The following is a 15,115-nucleotide window of genomic DNA, read 5'->3' on the forward strand; positions in this document are numbered from 1 at the left end:
ACACACGTCAACAGCTATTTATATTCTTTTTAAAAACAGATAGATACTTTATTACTGTCACACAGGGGAATTTCAAACCACGATAACAAAAATCCTCTAATGCTAAAAAAGCTAAAATTGATGAAATCATTAAAATGAAACAGATAAAACTCAGAGGCTTAAATAGCTGAAGTAATATTTAACCCAAAATGCCCCATGTTATTCCAAGAAAATGAAGATACAGTCCTATCTGTTATATTTCACAAAACCTGCATCAAAGATGAAAACCAGCACAAACATACTAAGGTGAGTGCCACAGTGAGTCTACTTTAGAAACATGAACAGGTAGAAACAGAGGCTGATTGTTACCTTTGAAGTTCTGGGTCTGGTTGCTGGGTTGATATTTACTCAGCTATATTGTTAGCGTTAGCATGCTGTGTGTGCAGGTGCTTGCAATGAGCCAAAGTTGTGTTAGCAGCATAGTACAGCTATTCCTCCAACATACAAACTGAAATCAGCTGATTGTAGCTCAAGTGTGAGTGGAAACGATAAGAGGGATCGACAGGCAAGCAGCTAACAATCCAAGGAACTGGACTACTGGGATTGTGATGATCCAGTTTGGATTTGAGTTTGACTGACATCCTATAAAAAGTGGTGGAAATCCCTTTAACAGAAATACTGTGATGCCAAAATGTTTGTGATTATTATTTCAAATGTAACATCTCGTAGTTAGCGAAATATTGAAATCTATAAAAGCCAGGTCACCAGTGAGCTGGTCGATGTTAAGAGTTTGACCTCTTATGAGGTCAAATTCATTTTAATTGAATTTGTATTTATTACAAAATGTAATAACACATAACACATACACGTACATAACACTTATTATACATGTGGTAAACTTACATTTATGTATATTTGGTCCTCAGATGTCTCACAGGTGAAACATGCAAATTAAGCACATAGAATGCGAATTTCATCTATCAGTTATTTTATTTTCAGCACAGCGATATTTCAGGTTGTATGAATGATGTGGACGTGTATTAAACATGTCCACTGATCTGCTGTGTCTATCAGCTTTGGCCTCCAGACCCTTCTGTGGTGCAGCCACATTAGAGAGCTGTGGAGGCCGTGGTGCTGACTGTAGCTGTGCCAGCAGAGGTATGCTAGTGGTGTCAGAGGATAGTTCTGTGTGCGTCACAGGTCTCCTCTGAGTGTGGTGGTCGGCTGGCCACCCACCTCTTCCATTTTCATACTTCAATCACTCAACAAGTACCCTCTAATACAGAACATATTTAGGGGGGTGTGGTGGACCACAGAGGTGAACATGTATGAGAGATTGAAAGAAAAAGAGAGTATCCACTTAATCAGTCATTATTTACAGTCCAGGGAGGTTTAAAATCAACATGTTCAGGAACCAGGGCCAGACCTTATGGCTTTATAACTGCTGTTCAAATAATCACAACACAGATACCAGATACGGATAATTCCTCCTCAACTCCTGCCTCCTTCACCTCCTTTCCTCAGCCACGCCCTTCAGGTTATTTTCTAATGTCCCTCCCAACTAATAAAACGATTTATCGTGTGCAGTTCCTTTTCTGAGTGGATGCAGCACCTGCTTTTCTTTGCCTCTTTTACATATGACAGACTTTATAAGCTCACATAAATGTTCAAGAAAAACGGTTACATTTAATAAAATTCTTTGCTTGTGTAAATCTGTGTGTATATACACACGCGTGCACACAAATATTTGCATGAGTGTGTGAAATGTTTTGCAAAAGCTGTGAAATGAAAAGAAATGGGAATCCTGAGTGAGGCGATAATGACTGATGGAGCTGCTCAAAGGAAACAGAAGCATTAATATGTATGCCGAGCGGTCTGGTTTGGCACGTGAGCGTGTATGTGTGTGTGTGTGTGTGTGTGTGTGTGTGTGTGTGTGTGTGTGTGTGTGTGTGTGTGTGTGTGTGTGTGTCAGGGGGCTGGTAGTGGAGGAGTTGGAATGACAAGGCAGATGAGGGGAATGGTGAAAGTCTGACGCTGCCAGAACCTGCCATGTGTCATTGATTAACCACGCAGAGTTGCAATGATTTAGTTGACAAAGCATCACATTAGTGCTATGGATCCAAATATGTGTGTGTGTGTGAGTGTGTGTGTGTTTAGATTAATGATCCAGGGAAAACCAGATACTTGTTGAAATAAAATGAGGTGCCAAAGTGATATCATGCCATTGTTTTATTTCTCACGGTGCTATTCGTCTTTTATAACTGGGGGAACGGCTGCAATACTTTTGTGATGATTTATGCAAAAACACTTTGCAGCAACAATAAATATTAAAACAGAAATCAGGAAACTGGCATGTTTGGTCATTTTGATAGAAAGTGTGGTAACTGCAATAGAAGCCTAATATAATTCAGCTGATTAGTGTCGTGCCACTAGTGTCAGTGTCAGAAACAACAAGAGAACTTTCTATTTTCCACCCAGGGAGACGTGCCTTTCTTTTTATTCTACGGTGCAGCTGGAAATGGTTTCATGTACTTCAAGTTTATGGACCTTACTCAGCTCTTAAAAGTGTGTAAATCCACTCCAGTTGGTAGCTGAGTCCTTTTTCTGGATAAAATATGCTGGTTCAGTCTGTAAAGAGCATGAAACTACATCTTCTATACTGTGTCTGCAAATACAGGAAAAAGTGTGTGCATGTGAAGAGAGAGCAGTTGGCCAGGCAGACTAGACAAGAGCAATGTTTAGGGAAGTTAAGAGCTGACACTTTTCTTAAACTGGAGCTGGACCTGTTTTATCTCATCGTGATGAGAGAAAGAGGGAGAAGGGTCCTTGCAGGGACAAGGCCAGGTCTAGGGTTGTGTGGTGGGTAGAGGAGGAGGGAGGGTAAAGCTGTTGTCGGCCTGAGGGCTCGTCTGTTTGTCTGTGTGTGTGTGTGTGTGTGTGTGTGTGTGTGTGTGTGAGTGTCTGGAAGCTGTGGAAGACTCTGCTCTTGGGGCTAACTGATTAGGCCATAATTTCAGGGGTATCTTGTTGGAGCAGTCCCCTTTGCACCTACCACCGCCACCCCTGGGAGGAGCTGGAGTCGGTGCAATAAGACCCCGGGCATATCAACACACACACACACACACACACACACACACACACACACACACACACACATTAACATGCGTGCCTATGGAGTGATGGATAAGCAGACGTGGGGATTGAGAACAGGAAGTGATGATTTAAACAGCTATGCCAGTGACTGAACTCTACCCTCTCCACTAAGTAAGAAACATGAATGTGGAAGGAAAAGGTAAGCGCTGAGATATATGTTTCACAGACATGTCGTCAGTACAAAGTCATCAATGTACCATTGGATCAACAGCATATCACATGACTGCTCAAGTCTGCAGTTCTCCTGTTTTTTTCTTTTAGCATATTTCAGCTAATTGTTTGATTTTTGTCCCACTTTGCTATTATACTTGATACTGTTTTCTAATTTGGTAAGTGCCTTTACTTTAAGGCTTTAAAAACCTAAAAATCAGTCATATGCTGCAGAGCAGTCTTCTTCTTAAATCTGCACTCTTTGAACCATTCGGGAGGTTTTCATGTATGCAAAGTTCTAAGAAAGACACAAGCCAACAGGACAGGGTGAAGTTAGTGCATGAGTAAATTTAAGTATTGTAAAACATCAAGTATTTTACTGGAAAGGAGATAAATGATTCTGTAAGCAATTTTAAGTAATGCATAGCTTCCTGTATTTTACAGTGAAAGAAGAACGAATTACATTGTATGTAGATTTAAGTAGTGTAATTTTATATAGTGCCCGACTTCTGGGTATTTTACAGAAAATGAGACCGAAATTATACTGCAAGTAATTTTAAGTACAAAAAAATGAGCCTATGGTTTGATATAAGAACAAAGACTTTTGTACACTCTACTCTATATTCTCCATGCTCTGAAAAGTACAGCATATTTACAATATAAGATGGGGACATATTACCAAATGGATGGCCGCCCATCGCTGAGCCCAGTTCTGCTGGAGGTTTCTTCCTGTTAAACTGGAGTTTTTCCTTCCAGTGTCACCAAAGTGCTTGCTCATAGGGGTCATGTGATTGTTGGGGTTTCCTCTGTTTTCCTTGCATCATTGTAAGGTCTTTACCTTACAGTATAAAGACATTGAGGCATCTGTTGTTGTTATATGGCGCTATATAAATTAAAATTGAATTGAATTAACACACTGCTTAAAATGACTTAAGCTGTACTTAAAATTGCTTACAGTAGCATTTGTGTCACATTTCCTTAGTTATGCGACACCTAAAATTGCTCATGCATCATGAAAAAATGATTTACATATTATTCAATGGTTCTTACGGTATATTTACTTAATTACTTGACTTGTTACTGCTTCGTTCCAGTGTACCTATCTTTATGTAGTATATGCAGTATAAATATATGAAGTTAAAAATAATTATATTGTAATTTCAAATAAAGTATATTGGAATTACAATTAATTACTGGGAATTTTGCACTTAAATCACAAAGTGTTTTGTACGATTTTATCAGTTTCTCACCCCATGAGTAGGATTTCTGGCCCTCTCTTCTGTACGCTGTTTCAGTTCATTGATTGCGGAGGTTCGTTGGTTTGCAAGCATTTGTTTATTGATGTTTTGCAGCCGTGACCGCTTACCGCGTGACATTAATTTGTCGGCCATTTTGGACATATAACAAACTTGGCACATCAATTCAGTGAAAAACCTACTAAACATTACATTGATGAGATAAACTATAGCAACTATGAGCAAACAAACAAGTGTTTATACTCTGTCGGAGGAATTAAAACACTTTAATGGCAAACATCTTGTTCGTTATATGGGGAAATTAGGCCTGGAGATGGATGCTTACTTACTCCCCCCAACTTTGTTGATGCTGTGAAGTGCGACTCTGGTACCACTCATTATGCTATCAGCAACCCCCTTTAAATTATGCTGGACCTGAAGCCCTACAAAGGTTTGGAAACTTATCAGTAGTTTTTGTAAGAAAGAGTCAGCGGACCTGATTTTAACACATTTTGATATTGACGCAAAATGGGAAAGTAATTTAAACTATTGATCAGAGGAAAGAGTTTTAGGATGCTAGAGTATAAAATTAACTGACATTACATTAGCTTGTGATGCTATGTTGTTGTTTAGCTGGTGTTAGCTAGTTTTTACATTAACTGGTTAGACTTGTTTACATATTCCACTCTCCTTGTTCCAGATGTTACATCCACAGATTTGTCACTTTCACTCTGTTTGCCAGTGTGTCACACGGTTTGACAAGATTAAAGACAACATAAAAAAAAGTTTCCATCTCCAGCTCGTGCAAATGCATTTTATCTGATGATAAAATTATTTGTATTAAAAAAACAAAAAAGCCTTTCACCTGTGATTCTGTAATCTAAATCATGAGCTGATATTTTCCCCACAACACCACTAATCAGTTCACAAAACATCTCCATGCATCCTGTTCACGGCTTCGCCTTCACTGGCAGCTGATTTAGGAAACACGCCCACGTTAACTGGTGCTAGTCACAGTTTAAGGTGGGCATTACATGAAGGTGACAGACAGGTGAGGGAGTCTGCAGGATGTACGGAGGTAAACTCCACATACACAGGAGTTTGGTGTGACACAACAAAACGATCATGACCCCTCCACCACTATGCTGGAGCCTGGAATGGCCATGTTTGGATGAGAGTGCTAAGCTATTGGCTAACACTACAAAGACTGGTTTGGAAGCAGCCATCATGGACTGTGCGGGCACACTGCACTTGCACAAATACATGCTAATTAGTTAGCACCTAACTGATTAATATACAAATAAAATATTAGAATTTCACTCACCAAAACTGAAGCACAGACTCCTCATGAGGACATTTCCATATTGCAGCCATCATTCCAATGACCCCAACTCCAGTCCTGAATCCTAAGTAGTCTTAGTCATTGCTAGCCTAGATTACTTGCTTCTCCCCTGATTGCTAGGACCTTCAAGAATGTTTTTTTTAAACTGAGAACATAGGGTTAGGATCATCATTGAAGATGACTTTCTAGGAGTCATTCTTCAGCAGGAAATCTATGCCATAGTTACATTGTAATCACAAAGCCCTTTGAAACCCTACGCTGTAACCTACACTACTTATCACTGCTATGCAGATGATATTCAGCTATATATCTCCTTTAAGCCCCAAGATGTTTCCAAGCTACAGATTTTGCATAGGTGCATAGACTCCATTACAGGTTGGATGGCTGAAAACTTTCTTCAACTAAATGAGGAGAAGACTGAAGTCCTCGTTTGTGCTCCTAAAAACTTGTGCCTAGTGTTATGGAAAACTTGGGTCCACTTGCTACTTTTGACAAACCTTTTATCAGGAACCTCAGTGTAACTTTTGACTCAGCTCTGACTTTGGACGCTAAATCTCTGGTCCGCTCCTGTTTTTATCACTTGAGAAACATTGCTAAGCGGAGTCCCATTGTATCGCACTCCGAATTAGAAATTGGCATTCATGCATTTGTTTCATCTCGTCTGGATTATTGTAATTCTTTGTTTACTTGTTTATGTAAAGCCTCTGCAAGTTGTTGCTGCTGCAAAGCTTCTGACTAAGTCCTCCAAATATTCCCATGTCACACCCCTACTGATTCAGCTGCACTGCCTCCCTATTAAATTCAGAATCCACTTTAAGGTTTTGACTTTGACATTCAGAGCTCTGCAAGGACAAGCACCAACATATATCAGTGACCTTTTACATCCATACATTCCCAGCAGGTCCCTGAGGTCATGTGATCAGGGCTTGCTGGTTGTCCAACACACGAGGCTGAAAACAAAAGGCGACAAAGCTTTTGTAACTGTGGCCCCCAGACTGTGAAGTCTCTCCCTTTGAGCCTGAGATCTGTGGACTCAGTGGTCGCTTTTATAAAAGCAGCTAAAAACTCATCTTTTTAATGTTTTAGCTTCTGTGAAGCACTTTGTGATTTTTATCTTGAAAGGTCCTATATAAATAAAATGTTACTTACTTTAATTACTTAATTTTACTTACTTACTATTGTGATTAGCCTGTTGACTTCTGCTGTACATTTCTGGCCATTTTTTATTTTTTTGTACCAGTGAGAGAATAACAATCGTTGTCTCAGTATAAGGAATAACAATCATAGCATCAATAAAGGGACTCACAAATGTAAAAATAAAATTCCTGGGGCAAGATTGGAGAGACATGAGGGAATGTAGAAAGAAGTGGAAAATCTTGAGCGACAAATATGTTTGCCCCTGGAAAAAAAACAAAAAGCTGACCACAACAAAGAGCGGGTACCCGGGAGGGAAAAAAGTCCCAGTTTTTTATTTGTTTCTGTCGACTGGCACCACATATAAAACACCAGGACATGACCACAAGGTAATTGACGCATAATGCACCAGCACAAGCATAAATGCTGGGAACAATGTCGGCATTTACGTAGATTACGTGGTACACTCTACAAAGATTCACAGCAGAACTCTAAATCAGACCCCAGAGGGTTGCTTCATTCACTCCCCTGAGAATAGGAGAGGCTCAGCAGACAGCAGTCAGCTACAGATGCTGTCAGTGAAAGAAGTCACACCCCCAATAATTCAAACTGTAATAAAATCTAAAACACTTATCAAATATTTACCTGCTGCACAGTTGCTATGAAGGGCTAAGACTTGACTTGGTTTTGAAGTTGACCTCATTTGTCCACTTAAAGTACAGCAAGTTTTTGGACCTTGCACATTGGCTTAATTTGCAAGCCCTCAAGGTTGCTGCTTGATAGTGCCTCTATCTGCACAGGACGTCATCAACTACCTGATAATTACTGCAACATTTAGCACCTAAAGCAGATGTTTGCCTCACACGTTGGCAGAGACGTGAGTAAATATTGGACTTATTAGGTGGCCTGAATTCTAACATTGTTTTTAGCCTTTGAAGGTTCTTAAAATTTCAGCTATGTTTAAAATTCCCACCCCAAGTGTCTATGTCTCCATCACAGCACAGAAGTGGGATTTTTTTTAATTTTTTTTACATTAAAAATTCTAACTGTTTGTGATATACAATGTAACAAAAAAGGAGAACAAATGCTGTTCCTTTTGTTCCACATAAGAAATGTAAACATAAAATAAAGGCAGCTATCCGGCCTTTATGACCACCTTCCGCTGAAGCTCAGCTAACGCAGCTCGGACCTCAGCACCATCTCCGATCATCAGCACCAGACATTTTCTGACCTTCAACAAAGAATCTCCACAACCTCTTATCTGATCCTCTCTCGTAAAGCTTCGAATGAGTGCTGTCACGGGTATCGACCAATGAGGACCTGTCTGATCTTGAGTGGCGTTTTCATTCCCGAGCCAAACAATCCTTGTGGACAAACTGCCCTTTCTGTCTGTGAACTCCAAAGTCCAGTTCATCCCCGTTCACTAGATTAGATAACCTGGTTTTAAAGGCAGGGATACTGTTTGCTCAGTGACTCCTCTCTGCACTAATAGCATCTGATCTAATGGGAGATTGCGACCTGCTTGTTGACAGTGGAGGCCCACGCAGTGTCATGGCAATGGCCAAACAACACAGGGAAACAAAGCTGGGCTGAGCTTTAGTACCTGTAATTACTGGATAAATATCAGCTTCTTTGCTTAAAATGGACTGCAATAAATATGTTGCCTTAATTACAGCTATTATATTGTCTGTACTGGCTGAAATATGAAGGCTGGTGAAGACTGCATCAAAGTGGGCTGCTAGCTTTCTTTTTTGCACTAAAATATATAGAGAGTACACACAAACTATTGTTGAGTTTGAATATATGATTATTCTGTGTGAAATTTCTGCAGCCACGTTTATCAGGACACATCAGTGTGGAATTGTTGCCAGTAGCGACTAGCGGTGGTGTGATATTTCAGGCAAATATGCGCATTTTCTGCTCTGTGAGGAAACACAGGAGCAGAGCGGCATGGCTGAACCCTTTCCTGCAACACATAGCAAGCAAACTGATGAACACGAACACAGTGACAGCAAAAACTGAAAAACACTTCCCAGTGAGACTTCACTGACCAGTTGGTGATGTCACAGCGGCTACATCCATCTGTGCTGGCCAATCATGGCCCTGCCTTTTCTGCTATTGGAAAGACTTGAATTCAACCCAGTGTCAGTCATTCACCAATTCACATTCATCCTCAGCAATATTCTGCTTATTAGGGGTTTGGAAATTATGCAAACAGTACATACAGCTGTCATGAAAATGTCTAAAATGGGTTCAAATCACATGCAGCCCTTTTTTTAATTCTATTTTTATGACATTTGACTGACATTTTTGGTTGTTTTGTAATCTGACAGACACAAACTAGTATTGCCAGACAGCAGTTTTTAAAAATGGCATGTTTGTGCCATGTAAATGATGATTCTCATGGGGTTATATCCCATTGTGTTGTGTACTAGTGAGCTTACTTATGAGTCTCTGGACAGTTGAAACGTATTGTTCCCACATGCTAGGGTGGCACGGTGATGGAGTGGTTTTGCAGGGGTTTCAGATGTGCTGCTTGTCTGAGGAGAATTATTCTCTTGTTGTGGGAATTGTTTGTTTTGAACCAAACTGGGCTTTTTTTAGACGTCTTTTCAAGAACCCAAGGAGACTGCTTGTCACCTCTCACTTTTTAGCCACATCTCAATGTTCTTTAGACATCTGGCAAAGTCATCTTTACTGTCTTTTCACTGTTTTTAATCCAAGTTTTTGATGCTGTTTTTCTTTGTGAGTTGGGATAAAATAGGCTGAGCTTTCCTCCCGGCGCAAAGTCCTGCATCCAAAGTTCAGTGTTGAAAACTTACCTCAGTTACCTCAGTTGTTTACCCTTTTCATGCCTTTTGAAAACCATCAATTTTTTTCTGTAATATTTCTTTCTTTTGCATGTTTTCTCTGACTATCTCTCTCTTTCTCTTTTTCTGTCTACCCCTCTGGCTGAGTGCTTCAGTCCAAGCTCAAGAGGCAGATTCGGCTGTGTATGTGGGCCCAGCCTGGCCCCGGCCTGCCCAGCGTCAGGCTAAGTGCCTCTGACAGCCCACCACACAGTTATTAACTGTGATCCGCCACCACGGGGCCTGGGCAACCCTGCGCCGAGGGGAGGGTCCACCAGAGGGCTCTGCTCTAAACACAAAGACTGCTTTCACTTTGCTCTCAGTTTCCTCTGCACTCCACCGTAGAGCCTATACCCTTCCCGCACTCGCTAATACATATTCACATAATTTAATATGCACTACGTGCACTCTTTCCTAATATTTGCTGTCTGTGTTAGCCCGGAGCTGCTGGGAACCTGACCTGATTTGGTGCATGGAATTTTATTTTAAAAAATATCTGTGAAGAAGGTTATTTTATGAAAGCGTATCTGGGATCACATACAATCCAGTCAAACTCACAACCACAGGACATACAGCGCTACTTCATCAGCTTATGGAACGTCATCCATAGACTTGTGGCTTTCATCCATATAGGTGGTCCGCAGCATTGTTTGTCCTGCACTCACCCTCCTATGTGCCGGCTGCCCCTTCTCTTCCTCACAGGATGTGGGAGAGGGGAGAGTCATCACCCCTTCAAACAACAACACAACACGGGTCATTAGAAGACAAAATTGGGATTGAAATAAATAAATGTTAGTGAGGGGAGGACAGAGAAAGAGAGAGACAGACAGACAGAAGAGGAGAGAGAGTGAGATCCATAATGACAGTTGACTATGTTTAGCCCCCAGAAAGGCACTGGGATAAACAGCAGCTTGTCCTAGCTAACAGGACGGCTTTAAGTCGCTGAATTGAAACCCCCAAAGCCACTTTTTCCTGCCCACATCAGCCATAATGAGAGCCCCAACATTCAATTGTTGAATAGTTGAGGCTTTTGCCTTTGAGGTGACTGGCTTTAATATAGAAACACGGCATACACAGTGGAGCAATGGACATCCCCAGCAGTGTTCAAAGCTGTGGCGGGATAAGGACACGGCTGACATGCATTATTCCTTACAAAAGCTGCCCTTTGTTTGCTTTACGCTCAGATCCCACAAATTGTAGGCTTCGTCCGTCAACATTTCTTATTTCAGTCCTTTTTTCTCCTCCTTGCCCCCCCCAGCCCCCCTCCTGCTGTCCTTCCTGGCCTTGGCATGTGTTTGTGCTTTACTGCATTGATAACGCCAAAAACACACGCACACTTAAAACAATGACACTGTAAAAAGAACAAGTCCACTGACCTTTTTTTGTTGTCAGTCTGCGATCCGTTCACACAGGTCAAATGTAGATGACACATAACCTTCCTGCTGACCTTTTTTATTAACAGGTGTAAACTATTCTGGTTTGGGCAGGATTTGTAAGGCGTGTAAGAAAATAACCTAGCATTAAAACATGACTACTTTCAAACAGTTAACCAAAAATAAATACAGGATGGATCATTTATTCTTTTGGGGTTTTTTTTGTTTGTTTGTTTTTCAAGTTGTATTGATGGGAATTTATACATTTCAGAAGATATGATTCATGTGAATTGATTCAATCTTCATAGCCTCCAATGCTAAAATACCCAAGATAAAAACCTTATTTATCGGTCATTTCTGCCTTCATGAATATTTTGTAGGGTGAATTTTCTATCACATACCCTTTTACTCTTTTAAGGTTTCAAAAGGTTTTTTTGTTAAAGAAAAATCAAAACAACACTGGTTCATAGAAATGTATTCAGCTATGGCTCCAATTATTTCCTGTGCTTCTGGCAACTTTGCTCAATACTTTCATTTGCTGGTCAAATAATAGCCCTGGTGACCTGTCTAGGGTGTACGACCCGCTCAATAGTAGCTGGATAGCTTTTATTTATATGTTGTTTAGCACTAATTAGCCGATATCTGTGTCTCTGTGTTGCGCCTGCACAGCTTATGGATGCAGCTTGCTAACCAAACTAGTTAGCATTAGCTCTCCATCCCATCCAATCCGGTTCCAGGATCAACATTGCAAGTGACCAATCAGAATGTTGTGACGTCATACTTTTGCGACTTCGGAAAAAACCGGCGTAAAACAAAAAACTGTACTAAAGCTGCGTGAAACCGCCTCTGTCCGCCGATCAACGGACTCTGACCCTAACCCTAACCCTAACCGTAACCCTTTAATAAACAGTAAGCAGAATTGATATTGTCCTTGCAACATTGGAATTTCATAAATGCACGAATGGCTTGGCGCGCAAAAGAATAACGTCACAACAATGTGATTGGTCACTTGCAATGTTGAACCTGGAACAACATTTTCATGATGATCTGGGAACAACACCAACACGAGGATATCAGATCATCCATCCTAATCCTGTCTGCACAAAGTAATGCTGTCGAAGGCTTCGTACTGCCACTCCACAAATCCTTGGGTGATGTCAGATGGCTACATCCGTTTTTTATATACAGTTTATGGTTTTTACAGCGAAGCACCAAAGCATCAAATCACAGCGGAGTTGTTAATACACCACAAAGCTTTCATACTCCTCAGCCGATTCCAGTTTCATGCTGTGTTTAAAATGCTTTCAGAGACAGAATCATTTTTTAGAAGAAAAGTTTCATGTTCTGCTCTGAGTAATGCCTCGGCGTCATTTTAAGCCTTTTTACAAACCCTGCGTCTGACAGGTCAGGCACCATTAACCAAGCACACTGCCGAGTCAGAGCAGGTCACAACACCCGTTGGCGCCACCACACACACACACACAGACACACACGCAGAACAGATTGCTCAATTAGCCCTCCTTTAGCCTGTGCCTCTCTTAACCCTGCAGCTACGCTTAGAAGCCATTACACTCAGGGTCAAGTGTGATCCCTGTGCTTATCTGCATCAACAACTGGCAAGTGTAGGCGTGCTTTTGCATGCACACACATTTTACACACAAATCTTACAGGCCTCTGGTGAGCACTGGGAGTAATAAAAAGTGATTTAGTGAAGGATGTGATTGAAGAGGCAATGCTGCCCTCATGTGCTCTGCAATTTGTAATTACAAGTGGTTAAAACTGATTATTTGTGGATGGATGGTAAATCCCCAACATAACTCACTCAGGCATCTCCTCTCAGAACCACATCTCACAAAGTGGGTGACCAAAAGTTACCTCATGCTACTTTTCACTCTTTCACTTCTTTTCAGTCCTGAACAATTATGACAACAGGAGCTACTTGATATTGCTGTGAAAACCCAACTGCAGCAACTGATCCAACTGAGAAACAATTTCTTCGTCTGCTATGGTTCCTTAAATGACCTGAGCCTCAGTGGTGCTATCAGGATGTTGCAGAAGGAGGCAGTGTTGAGGTGAAACAGTGAGATGTTTTATCTGAGCCTGATGTCAAAGCTTCTCGTCTCCTCTCCAGAGCCTCATCACTCTGAAAATGACTAAGGGATGTGTGGTGGGCTGAAGAGGAAACTCCCTTTACCACAGCCCTGCTATCTCTGTGGGAGTTCATTATACACACAGACTGGCCACACACATGAGCACACACGCATACACACAGTCATTCATATGCATGCAATATCCACTGTGGGAGACTATTACACACATGCAGTCTGAGATGTGAACCCTGTGGGGCAGATGTGTACACCATTCACCACATTATAAATATGATTCTGTGGGCATCCCCTGCCCCACCCATGCAGGCAGACTCCCCTGCAGAGTTCCACCCACAAGGTCAGCGGCTGTGGGATAAAGGGGTGAACGTGGAAGCCGTTATAGTAAAGCCGTAGAGGGGTCATAGGGTGAGAATATGTCACATGGACCACACATACATGCACATCTGTACAGATGTGGGGACCTTCATGCTTCCAATGCTAGAGTGACTCAAACGTTGCCTTTATAATGAAAAGTTCTTCACTACACTAAAACAAACTGCTGTACAAATACAGGAAACCTATACAGTTATTTCCTGCCTTTTATGAATACATGTGACTGCTTCAAATTCTCATGATTAATGTAAATATTACCAAGAAGCTACTGTGTAATTTTACAGTATCATACAGTAGTTTCTCTTCAGCAAAAAAAACAAACCCTTTGACTTTAAATCCTTAACTTAGTCGTGCTGGTATAGTTAGTAAAATAGTTATCTCTAGTTCTGCTGCTGATTGTGGGCTGCAGTGTTTCAGTGTATGTTAGACTGAGTGTTAACGTTTAGCTAAAGCAGCATTCATCGTCGGGCTGCTTATTATCATTGAATACAGCACTGTTCCAGTAACTTAAGTTGTCTAATGACTAAATGAAGACGGTGAATTTAGGCTACATGCCTGCTGTTGTGTCTTACAGCAATAAATTGTTTGTGGCAATTGCAGTAAGAATACTAAAAAAAACTGTACTAAACAATCAAAAATGCTATGAAAAAAAAACTGTTTAATGTTAGTAAATCAGTCTGGTGGTATTTCACTGTAATTTAACAGAGTGCATTTAGACAGTCGTGTGGAAAAGAAACTTTTTACGGGACTCCAAGAAGTCCTGTGTGTCAGCACCTATAAAAGGTGAACTTTTGGCGGTTTGCCAGTTTGAAGCATTCAGGTGTGTGTTAACATAATCTTCCTAGAAGTGGACATCGCACCAAATTCACTTCTCTGTGTACCAAAGTATTGTAGATCAAATCTGAGGCCAACTTTCCTCAAATTGGGTCATACAACAAGACAGTGATCCCAAGTACAGCAGCACATCTACAATAAGGTGGCTGAAAAAGAAAAGAAGCTGTTGAACCTGACTGAAATGCTATGCTGGGACCTTAAGAGAGCTTTCATAAATGAATGTCTGCAAATCTCAACTGAAGCAACGCTGTAAAGAAAATTCCTCCACAGCGATAAAGTCATTCAGAAAAGAACTGCAGTTATTATTCCTGAAGGTGCTTCTACAACATTTCGAGTCACGGGTGCATTTTTAAAACTTTCTTTTTCACATGGCTGTATTATCCTAACCTGTCCAGGGTGTGCCCCACCTCCCACTCCAAGCTGGATTGGATAGGCAGAAGAGAATTGATGGATGTATTATCCTACTGCAGTATGAATCTTCCTAATCAGATGAAAACCAATCTAAAAAAAGAATTGAGTGTTTGATCAGGGTTTAGTCCATTTGTCCAAAGTAGCGACTAACCAACCCGCCAGTTTCCTCATCGAG

This window comes from Mchenga conophoros, linkage group LG16 (genome assembly GCF_057382185.1).
Source record: "Mchenga conophoros isolate Kocher_MC1m ecotype Shallow Benthic linkage group LG16, M_conophoros_male_GT1.1, whole genome shotgun sequence".
NCBI classification, from domain to species: domain Eukaryota; kingdom Metazoa; phylum Chordata; class Actinopteri; order Cichliformes; family Cichlidae; genus Mchenga; species Mchenga conophoros.